Below are 14589 nucleotides of genomic sequence, written 5' to 3'. Positions count from 1 at the left end.
CTGATGTATTTATACATGTTGATCATATCCCCCCTTAATCTCCTCTTCTCAAGAGAGAATAAATTCAGTTCCTCTAATCTTTCCTCATAGCTGAGCTTCTCCCTGCTTCTTATCAGTTTGGTCACCCTTCTCTGTACTTTCTCCAGTTCCCCAATGTTCTTTTTGTGAATTGGTGCCCAAAACTGAACTGCATATTCCAGATGAGGTCTTACTAATGATTTGTACAGGGGTAATATGATATCTCTCTCTCTGGAGTCTATACCTCTTAATACAAGAGAGGATTTTGCTCGCTTGTATAAACTGCAGCTTGGCATTGCATGCCATTATTAAGCTTGTGATCTACCAGAACTCCCAGATCCTTCTCCACCATTGATTCCCCCAGTTGTACTCCCCCTAGTATGTATGATGCATGCATATTCTTAGCCCCCAAGTGCATAACCTTACATGTATCAACATTAAACCTCATTTGCCACATAGTTGCCCAATTAAACAGAGCATTGAGGTTGGCTTGTAAGTTGAAGACATCCTGTAAGGACGTTATTCCACTGCACAGCTTGGTGTCGTCTGCAAAGACTGAAATGGTATTTTTAATCTCAGACCCTATATTGTTTATAAATATATTAAAAAGTAAGGGTCCCAACACTGAACCTTGGGGTACACCACTGATGACCCCAGACCATTCAGAGTATGAATCATTAATCACTACTCTCTGAATACAATCTTTTATCCAGTTTTCTTTCCATTTACATACAGATTTTTCCAAGCCCATAGACTTTACCTTACACATTAGCCATGTGTGGGGAACTGTGTCAAACACTTTTGCAAAATCCAAGTATACCACGTCCACCACCACCCCTCTGTCCAAGGTTTTGCTCACCTCCTCATAAAAAGAAAACAGAATTGTTTGACAACTTCTGTCTTTCATGAATCCATGCTGTCTGTTGCTTAAAATATTTTTTTCCAGCAAGAACTCATCTATGTGGTCTTTTATTAAACTCTCCAGTATCTTCCGAACTATAGAAGTCAAACTAACAGGTCTATAATTACTTGGTAAAGATTTTGACCCCTTTTTAAATATTGGCACCACATTGGCCTTATGCCAATCCAGTGGTACTATGCCAGTCATTAAAGAGTCCCTAAAATTTGGAAACAATGGCTTTAAAATGACAGAGCTCAATTCTTTAAGGACCCGTGGGTGTATGCCATCTGGTCCAGGTGCTTTATTCACCTTTATTCTGTCTAAATATTTCTGGATCATATCAGTTGTGAGCCAATGTGGATCATCTGGGGCTGTGTCAATACCATGCCCATTATGGACAAGAGCTCCCCCATGCTACTTTGTATACACAGAGCTGAAGAAGGTATTTAATAAATTAGCTTTCTCTTTGTCCCCAGTCACCCACTCTATATTATTTTGTAAAGGGCCTACATGCTCAGACCGGACCTTTTTACTATTAATATATTTGAAGAATTTTTGGGGGTTGGTCCTGCTATCTTTTGCAATCAATTGTTCATTTCAATTTTTGTTGCCTTTATTTCCTTTTTGCATATTCTGTTATATTCTTTGTAATGTTTAAACAATGATAGCGTTCCTTCATTTTTAATTTTAATAAAAGCTCTTCTTATTATCTATAGCTTTTTTAACTTTGGCCATAAGCAACATAGGTTTGATTTTTAGCCTTTTAAACTTGTTGCCAGGGGGAGACTGACAACTCATGGGGTGCCCGGGCAATAGGGGATCATCTGGCCCCTGTGTCCTTGCCCACACTCAAAGCACACCCAAAAAAAGCCTATAAAAGGTACCAGGGGCATTTCATGGGGCCCCCTACTGACCCCGGGCCCTCGGGCAGTGCCCGAGTGCTCAAATGGTCAGTCCGCCCCTGCTTGTTGCCCATGGGAATATATTTTTCAGTGTGTTCACATACAGTCTTTTTGAAGAGCTCCCATTTCTGTGTTGTGTTCATTGATGCCAATATTCCCTCCCAGTCTAAGTCTTGGACAGCAGCTCTCGGCCTTGGAAAATTTGCTCTCTTAAAATTGAGCATTTTTATTTTTCTCGTATGGGCTTGCTGTTTACAGCTAACAATAAATTAAATCATGTTATGGTCACTGATACCCAGATGTTCTTTTATATGTACATTCGTAATAAGCTCTGCATGGTTTGAGATTATCAAGTTCAGCAGAGCGCCATTCCTAGTTGGGGCCTGTACCATAAAATTGTCCTGCAGTAGGTTTAAAAAATTTTGCCCTTTAACTGTTCCTGCAGTACCATTACTCCAGTCAGTTTCCAGGTAGTTAAAATCCCCCATTATTATCACTGTCCCAGCCCTTTCAGCTCTTTCAATCTGTGCAAGGAGCTGAGTCTCCACCTCCTCATTAACACTGGGAGGCCTATAACAAACTCCAATGATTACCTTTGTAGTACGCACCCCCATGTGCAGTTCCACCCATAATGCTTCAGCCTCATCATACTCTCCATCATCTAGGTCCTCTTTCACACTCGCTCTGAGATCACTTCTGGAGAGACAGACACTACCACCTTTCCTATTTACCTTGTCATAGCCTGTCATAGCCAAAGAGAACATAGCCAGGAATATTAATGGCCCAGCCATGTGAAGAATGAAGCCAAGATTCAGCAATACCAATTAAATCATAGTTCTCCTCATGCACCGAAGCTTTCAACTCAACTATTTTGCTTGGCAGACTTCTGGCATTGGTGAACAAACTCTTTAATTCATTGACACCTTGTGCACACGTATTTTTCATATTTTTTTTCATACAAATGGTACCAATTCCACTGGTTGTTTGTAACATGGGAACCTTCTTATCTGCCATAGCTCTCCCCCCATCTTTCCCCATTCCACCCACCAATAAGTACTTATTTATCTTTCCCCATTCCACCCACCAATAAGTACTTGTTGTAATCTAATTCTCCCTCCCCCCTCGATCCTAGTTTAAATACTCCTCCAGCCTTCCCATAAACCTCTCCCCCAGCACAGCAGACCCCCTTCCATTTAGGTGCAAACCATCTTTTGCATATAGTTTGCACCCCAATGAAAAGTCAGCCAAGTGATCTAGAAACTCAAAACCTTCCCTCTTACACCAGGTCTTTACCCATGCATTGAGTTCTCTAATCTCCCTAAGTTTTCCTGAGTTGTGCATGGCACAGGTAATATTTCAGAGAATATCACCTTGGAGGTCCTTCCCTTCAACTTACAGCTTAGTTCTTTAAATTGATTCTTAAGGAGCCTCCACCTTCCATGTATTCTGTCATTGGTTCCAACATGGACCTAGACAGCTGGGTCATGTCCAGTAATTTATCAACCCGGTCCACCACATGCCGAACCCTGGCACCAGGGAGACAGCAAACCATTTGGTTGAGGCGATCCTGGTGACAAATTATTTTATCAGTCCTTCTGATTATAAAATCCCCTACTACCAGCAACTGTCTAGGCCTTCCTGCACTACCCTCACCACCCCTCCCAGATGATCTGCCCTCCCCACTGTTAGGGATAGCAGTGACATCCAGGGCTGCCACCCCTGAGCTTGCCACCCCCACATCTTCACCCAACCTGGCAAATCTGTTTAGGTGCACAAACCCAGGGCCAGCCTTCCTTTTCTGTGAGCCCCTACCACTCCCTCTCGTTACAGTAACCCATCTTCCTACCTGATAATCCTGATTATCCCCTCCACATCAATCCCATTAGCTATCTGCTCAGAGAGTAGAAGACCCCTTTCAAGGTTGTCAGTTCTGCCCAGTGTTGCAACTTGCTCCTCCAGATCTCTAACGCAAGTTTCCAGAAGGGCAACCCGCTCACATCTGTCGCAGCGGTATCCATCCTGGAGCTGTTGCATACATGCGGCAAACTGTGCACTGCAAAAACACCTTCAACCCTGCTAGCACGCATTATCCCAGTTACAATATTAATAGGAATATCAGTTGTCACTTACAGGTTAGTAGAGTCCTGTTATAATCTCGTGTTTTCAACTACACTATCAAAGCTCCACTCCGGTTTTTTAACTCCACTTATCAAAGATCCACTCCAGTTTTTTATCTCCACTTATCAAAGGTCCACTCCAGTTTTTTCACTCCACTTATCAAAGGTCCACTCCAGTTTTTTGTATTTCAATGGTTTTTATTAATTTTTAACAGTTTAACACAGGAGTAACAAATCACGCCCACGTAGGGGCGATCAATTGCACAAAAAAAATGAGAAAAAACAGTGCTCTAACACCAACAGAGCAAAAGGTGCGCCCACGCAGGGGCTATCAATGGCACTTAAATGACAAAACATTAGTATAACATCGATACTAACTCAAACTAAACACAGCTATCCACTGCCACACCAAAAACAAACAAAAAAAAAAGAAAAGGAAGGAGGAGTACAAAAGAAAAAAGATAACAAAACCAAGAGCAGGGGTTCAAGAATGCCAATACCAAACAACATCACATCCCCAGACTAGCTGGGGGGAGCATGGGAAAGGCATATTGCAACCACGGCTCCCATATTTTCAAGAATTTCCATTGGGAGTTGTTGCAGATACTCAACATCTGTTCAGTGAGCATCATAGTGGTCATATAGTTCTGCACCCCCTGAAGAGGGACAAATGGGCTCTTCTAGGCCTGAGCAATTGTTCTAGTGGTTGACAAAAACAAATAGGAAGCCAACTTCTGCTGATGAGCCAGGAGGCCCGGTATGGGACAATGAAGCAAAGCATACCGAGCATCCCGGCGTATGGAGAGATGGAACAAGGTGAAACGGAGGCCAAACACACGAGACCAAAAACGAAACAGTCTCGGGCATGACCACCAGACATGCAATACATCACCACGATGGCCACAACCCCGAAAGCATCGATCACTGCAGGCAGGGTTCGCCTGGGCCAAACGAGTCGGAACCCAATACTAACGAAACAATATTTTGTATGCCGCCTCCAGCGTGCTCATATTAAATGAACATTTAGCTATAAGTGACCAGGCCCTATTCCAGTCCTCCAGATCCACGACTGCCCCCAGGTCACGCTCCCACTGAACAAAAAGCAGAAGTGCCGCGCAGTGAGATCAGCCAATGCCGCAATTGAAGGTAGCGAAAAAACTCCGCCGGAGGGACATTCCGTGACTCCCGAAGAGAATTCCAGGTAGGAAAGGACCGAGAAGTCCACTCCAGTTTTTTAACTCCACTTATCAAAGGTCCACTTGGTCAAAGGTCCAGCAAGCAAAATACAAGCAAGCTCAGAGTGAGCTCTACAGCAAGTTATATAGTACCTGTAGCACCTGTGACCAAATAACCCCTCCCTTTAATTAGCAGGCTGAAGGAAGGCAAGCAAAGGAAGAGAAAAATTTAAAAAGTGACAGAAAAAGTGATTTAAAAAAGTAAAAAAGCTTTTAGCAAGACCCAAAGAAGAAAATAAAACAACTACAAGCACCAGCAATCACCGGTAGTCAAAAGTAAAACTTTTTCACTCTCCACTCAAATTTCCCACTCTTTTTAGCTATCAGCCAGCAAAAATGCCAGACATTTTTCCGTGAAATAATACTGGAGTCTTGAAGAAAGAAGCACTATTAAAGCAGTATTCTCTGATCTAAAACTATACTTTCCACATGGTAGTGGTTGCTGTGTATTACATATTCAGCTACCACCTTGTGCATCACAGAATAAAAACAATGATAAAACTTTAGGATTAAGAAATTGAGAATAAAACAGTGGCTTAATTTGCCAATCTTAACTATCCATTTTAATCATAGGTTAGAGTGGCATTAAAGTTAGTCAAAGTGATCAAAGTTAGTAAAGTATCAATAATTGATTCCCATGCCTCAAAAAAATTGCATCTCCTTTCACAAAGTTGTATCCCCACAAAGTTGTATCAGCCCATTTGCAGCTTCAAATATGAACGGTTTTCTGAGGAAGGAGTTTGTGAAAGATTTCATAGTAGAAAGCCATTGGTGTAACCAATCCTTGAATGCTGTATTTCTGGAGGAATGGAGGAAGCCAATATTTCCCAAGAAAGGAAGAAATAAAGAAGAATGGCTGTTTAATTGATAATAATTCAAAACTTTGCATCAGATAGTCTTTCCAGTAGCAAATACTTACCTTCCTTTCACACTCCCATCACTCCATTCTGCTGTGGGTCATGAAAGGAGAGCCTTGTGTAAGCTACAAGTTGCTGGAGTCATAGATTACACAGGGCTATGGAACTCCTGTGTGACAGTGCTGACACATGGAGTGAGTCACATGCTCCTCGATACCTGGAAGTACCTGAAATTTGCTTTGTCTTCTGGTGCTGAATAATGTGAAAAGTCAGAATGAGCTCAGGCGTGTTGGATCCTAGCCCAAACCCACCTGAGCAATCCTCCCAAGAAGCTCTCACTGTTCTGAATCAATCATAAGTAGTTGAGGCATTCTCCTTCCCTCAACCACACACACAAGAGGTGCATTTAAGTTTGTCTGCAAGGCGAGGAATACTTTGGTCACCTATAACTGGGCAAGTCCAGTGACAGCTTTGTAGCAGGATCACTTAGGTAGGTTCAAACTAGGATCTAAACACTCCTGAGCTCATCTCTAGTGACAAGGAGCTGCAGAAAATGTAAGTATGAGTTGGATAGGGAGAGAAAATTAAAGGAAACCTTTTGCTTTGCCCTGAATGAACAAAGCTCTGGTTTGCTTTGAAAATTCCAAAACTAAAGTTGACCATACACATACCCCATTATGGAACAACCTCTCACTACCACACTTTTACACTATACCCAACCCTCACGGTTGTGCCAGATATTATTATTATTATTATTATACAGGATTTATATAGAGCCAACAATTTGCTCAGCGCTTTACAATATAATGGGAGACAATACAGCAACAATACAGTTCAATACAAGAGGGATAGGAGGGTCCTGCTCCTCGGAGCTTACAATCTAGGAGGGATATCAAAAAAGCTTCTCCCACATATTACGGAGAATAGTACCTTGGTCCCCTTCTCTCTGCTTCGCTCCAAATATAATTTATCAGCACATTTTCTCTTCCATATCTACAGGTCTCTCATGCCTTTGGTTGTAGGTTTATCACTACACAAAATGAGGTGGAACGATCAGACATGGAATCTTTACTCTGTTCTCTGACCTAGACCAGCCATCTTCTGCTATTTATGAGTATCTTACTCTCTTGCTGGAGTCCCTACATGACTTGTTCACCCTCAGACAGAAGTGACTGAGGGATATCCCAGATTTTGACAATGATAATTTGACAGATATATGGGACTCCTAGCTCAAACATCTTGTTTCCTTCAGAGACAGACTGGTTTAATTCAAACTTTACACCTTATTGCCTCCATAAACTTGATCCAACATCTTCTCTGGCCTGCTGGAGATGTGCTTACCCAACGGTGGATTTTATACATGTGTTCTGGGATTACTTGGCTATTTTGCAGTATTGGGGGGCAGTTGTTGATATTATTAATGCAGTTGCAGGCACCTCCTTCTTCTAGGATCTGTTTGCTGGGGCTAGTGGAAGAAATAATTCGCATTGTAGCGGAATGGACCCTTATGGGTCTGTTTCTATTCTATGCCTGGAAGCCAATTGCCTTGAACTGGAAGAAGTCCTTTCCCCCCTCAGTCCAGTTCTGGCAACAATTGGTTAATTCCACCTTGCTTATGTATAAAATAACTTATGTTTACAGGGATTGTGCCTTTTTCAGCACAAACCACAATCTCACACAAGCTGTCTTTGTTAGGAAGTTTAAATTGCATTATTGTCTGACACTATGGTGTCTTTTTTTTGCTTTTGCGGGTTGGTGCACCCCTGCGTGGGGTACACCGCCTGAGTGCTTTGTGTTTATATTGAAAACACTAATAACCAGAATTAAAAAAAAAAAAAAGTTGACCAAACACAGATTGTTCCATGACGCAAGCAATTGTGCAAGGACTACATCTTGCAAAGTGTGTAAATGACCAGATAAGGGGACCACCATATCCATTACAAGATATGTGATTGGTTGTAAAGGGTTATTGCTCTTTCTATTGATCTCTATTGATAACAGGAATGGTGTTTGTATGACATATATTGAGTAGTGGATGTAAATGCATATCTTTAAAGGGAAATTACAAAGGGCTCTAACCACTCATTTCAGGTTTTGACAAGCAGGAAAACTGTTAGGAAAATATCAGGAAAAGGAAATGCTACAGACTTGTGAAATCAGACATGTGCCATCCTTGTGTATTGAGGAATAGGTGGACAATTAAGTGTCATGTGGATTGCCATCATACCACACTTCTTTAGAATGAAAGAAACCTTAGCTGGAGACCAAATATTAGCATTTTGACAAAAGGAAGATGTGTCTTTCTTACCTAGCAGTTCTTTTATATGTTGAGGAACCTGTTCCCATGACTAATTTCCTCTTCTAGTGACTAGTAATAGCAATGAAACTACCTAAGGGGGTCTTTTGCTCCCCTGTTGATTGTCTTAATTGACTGTCTACAGAAAATGAGTCTAGTCAGTTAGTGATACACCAAGTATTAACATTTTTGCAGGTCTGTGATCATAAAATATAAATAAATATAATGTGTTTAATGGCTAGTATGCTATGTTATCACTCTTCTTTATTTCCTTAGACATACATTTACTGTTTATATGTCAATGGATACAGCTGTTGGCTCACTATCTGCAGTGGACTGCTTTGCCGGCAGTAACTGACACATGGTTAGCAGGCAAACAGGAGGGGACATGGTGCATCCCACATGCCTGTTTGAGATGAGATTTCACACTGAAATCCTCATTCACCATGCCACAGTTACATCCATTGCAGCACAGTTGTGGCAAGGTCCCATTTACCTCCATGGGGTGTGGGGGCGGGCAGGATCACCTTCTAAATATGACAAGCCCTATTTTTATTGCTATGTCTCAAAAATGTGTATGGGGCTGTCCAGTGGCCATTGCCTGGCTTTAGCAGGCGACTGTGAAGACTTGAAAATGTGCCTCTGGTGCACGGTTTTACCACCTGAACATACCCTTGTAAAAGAGGCTGAAGTAAAAGAACCAGCATTTCAAAAGGGGAAGAAGAAATTCAAACGATAGAGGTTTTACCTATCTATAGGGAAAACTCCAGTTCTTAGCAGATTATACAATACAATTTTCACTAAACAGAGTCAGTGGCTTCATCAGGTTTATCCGTGCGCAATGCTGACATGAATTGAGTTTTATTTTCTGTATACTTGTACCTTGTGGAGCATTGAACCAGGTAAGTAACAACTGCTACAATGGTGTTTGGCAGAATGCAGGCACTTACAGGACAGCAGATTTTCCAAGAGTCTACCCAATCTTTGTGCCTATAACCAGCATTACTTAACCTCTAACTAAGGGCAAAACTTTTTTTTTTCATTTTTGGATAGAGTAACCCTATAATTTTTTTCATCTTTGTTCCATTGGGGAGATTTTATCTTCACTTTCTACCCAAACGCCAAAAGAGGAAATTCCTGCAAACTGAGTGAATTTCTGGTTGTCACCGAGGTCACCAAAACTGGTGTTCCCATTGAAAGGTTTCCCCTCTATCAATGTTCTGGTGTCAACCCCAAATTTGGGATTTTCTTTTACTTTCACTTTTGGTGATAGTGGTAAATAGGACAAATAGAGAGGGTGAATCTCCCTAACAGGCTGCAATGAAAACCTGACAGGTGGATGTCTTACATAGAAGCCCGGTTTCTACTCGTATTGTAAATCCTAAATTGTAATATAATAAAAACTCAATAAAAATGTAATGCTTAACCATTTGCCAAATGACAGCTACATCACGGTTGTCCAGTTCTCGGAGGGCGTCATATGACATTCTCCCAGAACGTGCTCCCAGCGGCGTGCACCCGGTGCTCTCCATGATTGCTGTGTCCTACAGACACAGCTGATCACATGATTAGGTAAAAGGCCAATCACAGTGGCCTTTTACCACATGATCAGCTGTGTCCAATAATACAGCAGATCACAATGTAAATACAGTTGCTGGTTATCGGCTACACTTTCCTCACGCTGTCATAGCGTGAGGTAAGTACTGCTGATAACCAGCAAATGACACAGAGGACATCTGCACTGATCATCAGGGCACTGATGATCACTGCCCTGATGATCAGTGCCCAGCAGCGCCTCCCACCAGTGCCCAGCAGCGCCTCCCACCAGTACCCATCAGTGGCCAGCAGTGCCACCCACCAGTGCCCAGAAGTGCTCCCACCAGTACCCATCAGTGCCCAGCAGCACCTCCCACCAGTGCCCAGCAGCGCCTCCCACCAGTACCCATCAGTGGCCAGCAGTGCCACCCACCAGTGCCCAGCAGTGCTCCCACCAGTACCCATCAGTGGCCAGTAGTGCCGCCCATCAGTGAAAAAGTGATCTGGGAAATATAAAGTTTGTTTGTGCTACACAGATAAATTCTCCTGTGTTTAAATAATATAAATACAGGAGGCCTGTGCGAACGAAGCCTAATGAAAATACTTCCGGGGTATACAATTGCTATATATGTGGATTAGCTTTAGTTATGGTTACAATGAATTTAAATACAAAAAATGAAATTGGCTAAATCCTTACTGGCTTTTTAGGTCAAGTGGCTAAGACCTGGTTCACACCTATGTGATTTGCTTTTGATCTGTTTCTGCAGTGCTTTTTGTGGTGCATTTTTGCACGAGTTTTTTATGCATTTTTCACATGTTTTTTGATGCGTTTTGTGTTTTTTATATGCATTTTTTGGCATGCATCAAAAACTCACTACATGATTTTGTATGTTTAAAAAAGTTCATGACCCTTTCCAAAAATGCAGCAGTTGAAAAAAAAACATAGATGTGAATGTGTCCCATAGGAAACCACGTTAAATGGGCTGTAATGCGTTTCTGCAAAAAGCACCAAAAAAACGCATTGGTGTGGACCAGGCTTAAATCAACAGTATAAAGGTACTGAATAATACAATATACAGACTCTTTCACATGGGCGGTTGTTCTGCCATTTGTAAATGCATGTTTTTTTATTTTGAAATTCCAACACTCCTGGCACAGAGATCAATTGTGTTTGTAGATTACGTTTATCTGAAATGATGTGCGTTTCCATGCAGCTGTATTTAGCTGCGGTAGTAAATTCTTTCCTTTTCTATAGCAACTGTTTACTTATTTTTTCTTTGTACTACAATGAACTAGGTTTATGTACAGAAAGCTGCGGTACATCACTCCTGGACACTGTCAACTTTATTTTTCCTAAGCGCATAAAACCGTATATTATGAAAACGTTGCTAAACGTAGTGTGTGAATAGAGCCATAGAGATGCATTGTTTGCATTTAGCTGCTGTACAGTAAATGAGTTCCTCTAACCACAGATAAAAGCTGAAATCTAACCACCCGTGTGAAAGGGGCCTAAATGTTATTGTAACAACATAACTCCAGAAAACTAGAAATATACAAAGACACATGTCCAGATAGTGATACCTTATATATTAATTACTATATTAATATCATAAAATTATTATATTAATATTGTGAATTAGGCTCGGCTCACACTGTCGCGACTTGGGATCATACTTGTGAGACCCCAAGTTGCATGACATGTGAAATCCCATGTTAGCCAATGAGAACTATCTTAATTAGCAGTACTGAAGTCGCTCCAACTTTAGAAAAGGTTCCTGTACTATTTCAAGGCGACTTCTATTCAATTTGTGCCCATAGACTTTAATGGAAGTCGCCTCCAAGTCGGATCCTCATTTAAATTGATGTGATTTGGATCCGACATTACAGGAAGATTATCCAGGCATTCCCTGAAAGTCATATCAAAATCGCATCAAAGAAGTACTTAAGTCACTAGGAAGTCGCCTGGCAAAGTCGCACTATAAGTCGCACCACTTTCAGGTCACAGTAGTGTGAACCAAGACTTAGATATTTATAGTTATTATTTTAAAATGTTACAATTGGCTTACTGTTTGCCTTTATGAGTAAATGTGTGAAGAGATTTATACTTTTGATGTACTTCCTCATTTCATATTGTGTATTCTTGCTAATTAAAGTGTTACTAAACCCAGGACCCTGCATTCAATATATCTGGTCTCCCACAGTACACACAACTGGAAATGCAATTATTTTAGTAAATAAAAAATGCTAACTACCTTTTCTCATCAGCAGTTAGAGCAGTCTTGTGACTTCAGCAGAGCACTGGTTAAAGCTTGTAGGAGTTTTCTTTCTGCTCTAGGAGCATGTGAAACCTCTGACCCTCTGTCTGGACAGAGCTGATTGGCCATGTGCTGATCACATACACTCTCCCAAGAAAAAAAAACAACCTCACTGGCAATACACACCAAACTGAGCATGTGCATGTGACCACGGGTTCAGTCTGTATCAGGTGGTCATTTCAACAAGAGGAGGGGTAGAGAAGAAAGGATCAAACAGCCTTTTTACCCAATGCAGAGGATTAACCCCTAGGTTCCACAGTGAGTATAACAAGCATGCTTTACTGCATATACAGGCTGATTTTACTGTTGTGGGTTTAGTAACACTTTAAGCAACTAAGGAAGTACTAACATATTCTGACTCAGTGTATTAGATCCCAGTGTAAGTTTTGTTTTATAGTGTGTTACCTATCACTGGAATCTCACTTGTTGATTTGAGCTTGTTGAACAAGTTTTGCTTACATCACTTGTTTGCTTAGACCCTGTCAAACTCTGAGCACCCAGTGATCTCAGATCTTTGTTGAAGTCATTCAGAGACCAGGACACCTACTAAGCAGGTCTGACAAAAGAACATTCTCAAAGGTAAGCATAGGCCAACAGGTTTGAAATATCCTAATGATTGTTACAAAGCTATAGACGGTCATGCATGTCTACTTCGCTAAATATTTATTTCATTATTCGGTTATAAACTTAGGTTTATGTAGGCTTATTCTTCCATGAACAGAATGCATGTGCTTAATCTGTAATCTGATTTATTTTCTGATTATTATCATTCTTTTAATAGCCTAGGTTACATGTTTTACACATTTATACGTTTTATTTATAATGTGCAATCATTATATTTATGTGAAAGCCTCTAACAAATAGTATATTAATCTATTAGGTAATTTAAAAGACTATTACTGGGTGTGTGAATAAAATTCAAGTTAACAGAACTTTTTACATAGTATGGGGATCTGTTTTGTTATATGTTTTATAGACCTTAGTCATAAGAGACAAAAATGATTTAAAATTAACCAAAAACATTTATCTTGTTATAATGTTCAAAAATGTGGTTTAGCTCCTAGGAACATACAGGTAGTAGCTATTATTATTGAGTTGTTTTGATATTTTACCAGTCTTTGCCTTTGATTGAAACAACCCACATTTCTGAAGGTAACTAAAGTTATCTAAAAATTAAAGGCCTTTGTAAAAAAAAAAGAAAAAAAATTGAGTTGGGAAGACTTTTATGCCTATACCTGTGGAGAAGGAAGGGGGAATATTATGGTCTACAAACAACAGTTATTGGCCAGCAAAAGCCATTTGGTGTACCAAGAGAAGGCTCAGCCAGGAAGTGCTGACCATGGTCTTGGAGGTACCCACACGTAAAAATGTTTCTTGATCTGAGCGTAAACAGCTGGATTTATTACTAAATCTCATGTTATCTCAGTGAGTACACCTCCTGCAGGAAGATATATATAGAAAGACGTTGTGATTACAGATAGTACCTGGCCAGATCTTTGTATAGAATAGGAAGCCCACAATAGGGTCAGGAGGCAGGGATAGGAGCAGAAATATCAAAGAAAACTGCTACAAAAATGTATTTTTTATTTCTCATAAGAATGGGGAAAGGTTAGATCCTCTATCATGTGTTTATTATCTGTGTTCCAATTTCTGAGATTTCCCCGAAATTTCCTGTCCCAGTGACACAACAGGGAATGGGAGCAAATCTCCCAAAGTAAGGGGAAATTACTGGAAAAACCTAAAAACCCTAAAAATCTTTTTATTGAAGAAATATAACAATGATGTAATCACAAACAGCACATGATATCAAGCTCATCAATATCCACAGTGACCCACACACTCTGGTCCACTGTGCAAATGGCTGACATGTTTCAAGAGTAGTTACCCTCTTCTTCAGAGCCCTGAAATTACACCATAGACAATTGTCAAAATGAACAGGTTAAACAATATCCCTCTTTTCTTGTACCAGTCCTAGTTCTGGCAACAGACAAACAGTGAGGATCAGTAAAATAAATTAGAAAAAAACAGACAATGAGCTGTGTAACAAAAAGTGTAGTTTCTTCTTAATTAACGAAGTATTGAAGTATATCATAAAAATTAAAAGCTTGAGACTATATTCAAGTACTTCCTTCAACATTGACCATGTGGGCCAGGTATTGAAAATGTATTTTTATTTTATTTTTTTTACAATAGTGGCCAACAGCCAAGCACTATTGCTGGCAAGTAGGAGGAAGGGGTGTGCGTCTCATGCACCCATATCTAGAAGTACCAAGTAAAGCACTTTGCTTCCCTGGGCAAGTATGGTGGAGGTGCTGAGTACAAGCAGCTTGAAGGGTCGGCATTTAAGTGAACGTGTTTTGCACTGCATGGGTAAAGCATATATTCCCCATAAATATCCTTATAGCACCTTAG

General features: G+C 40.6%; 1 protein-coding gene across 1 annotated transcript in view; it reads left to right on the top strand.

The window, feature by feature from the left end:
* The first annotated feature begins 12708 nt into the window (after positions 1 to 12708).
* Positions 12709 to 14589, top strand: part of LOC149447611 (transmembrane protease serine 11D-like) — a 69971-nt gene continuing 68090 nt past the window's right edge. Inside the window, exon 1 of the mRNA XM_089652296.1 lies at positions 12709 to 12756. The gene's annotated coding sequence lies outside the window, so the exon portion shown is untranslated. The remainder of the gene's footprint in view (positions 12757 to 14589) is intronic.

This window comes from Staurois parvus, unplaced genomic scaffold (genome assembly GCF_062004578.1).
Source record: "Staurois parvus isolate SC_StPar_1 unplaced genomic scaffold, SC_StPar_1.0 ptg000679l, whole genome shotgun sequence".
NCBI classification, from domain to species: Eukaryota; Metazoa; Chordata; class Amphibia; order Anura; family Ranidae; genus Staurois; species Staurois parvus.
This window is presented reverse-complemented; position numbering and strand designations above follow the sequence as displayed.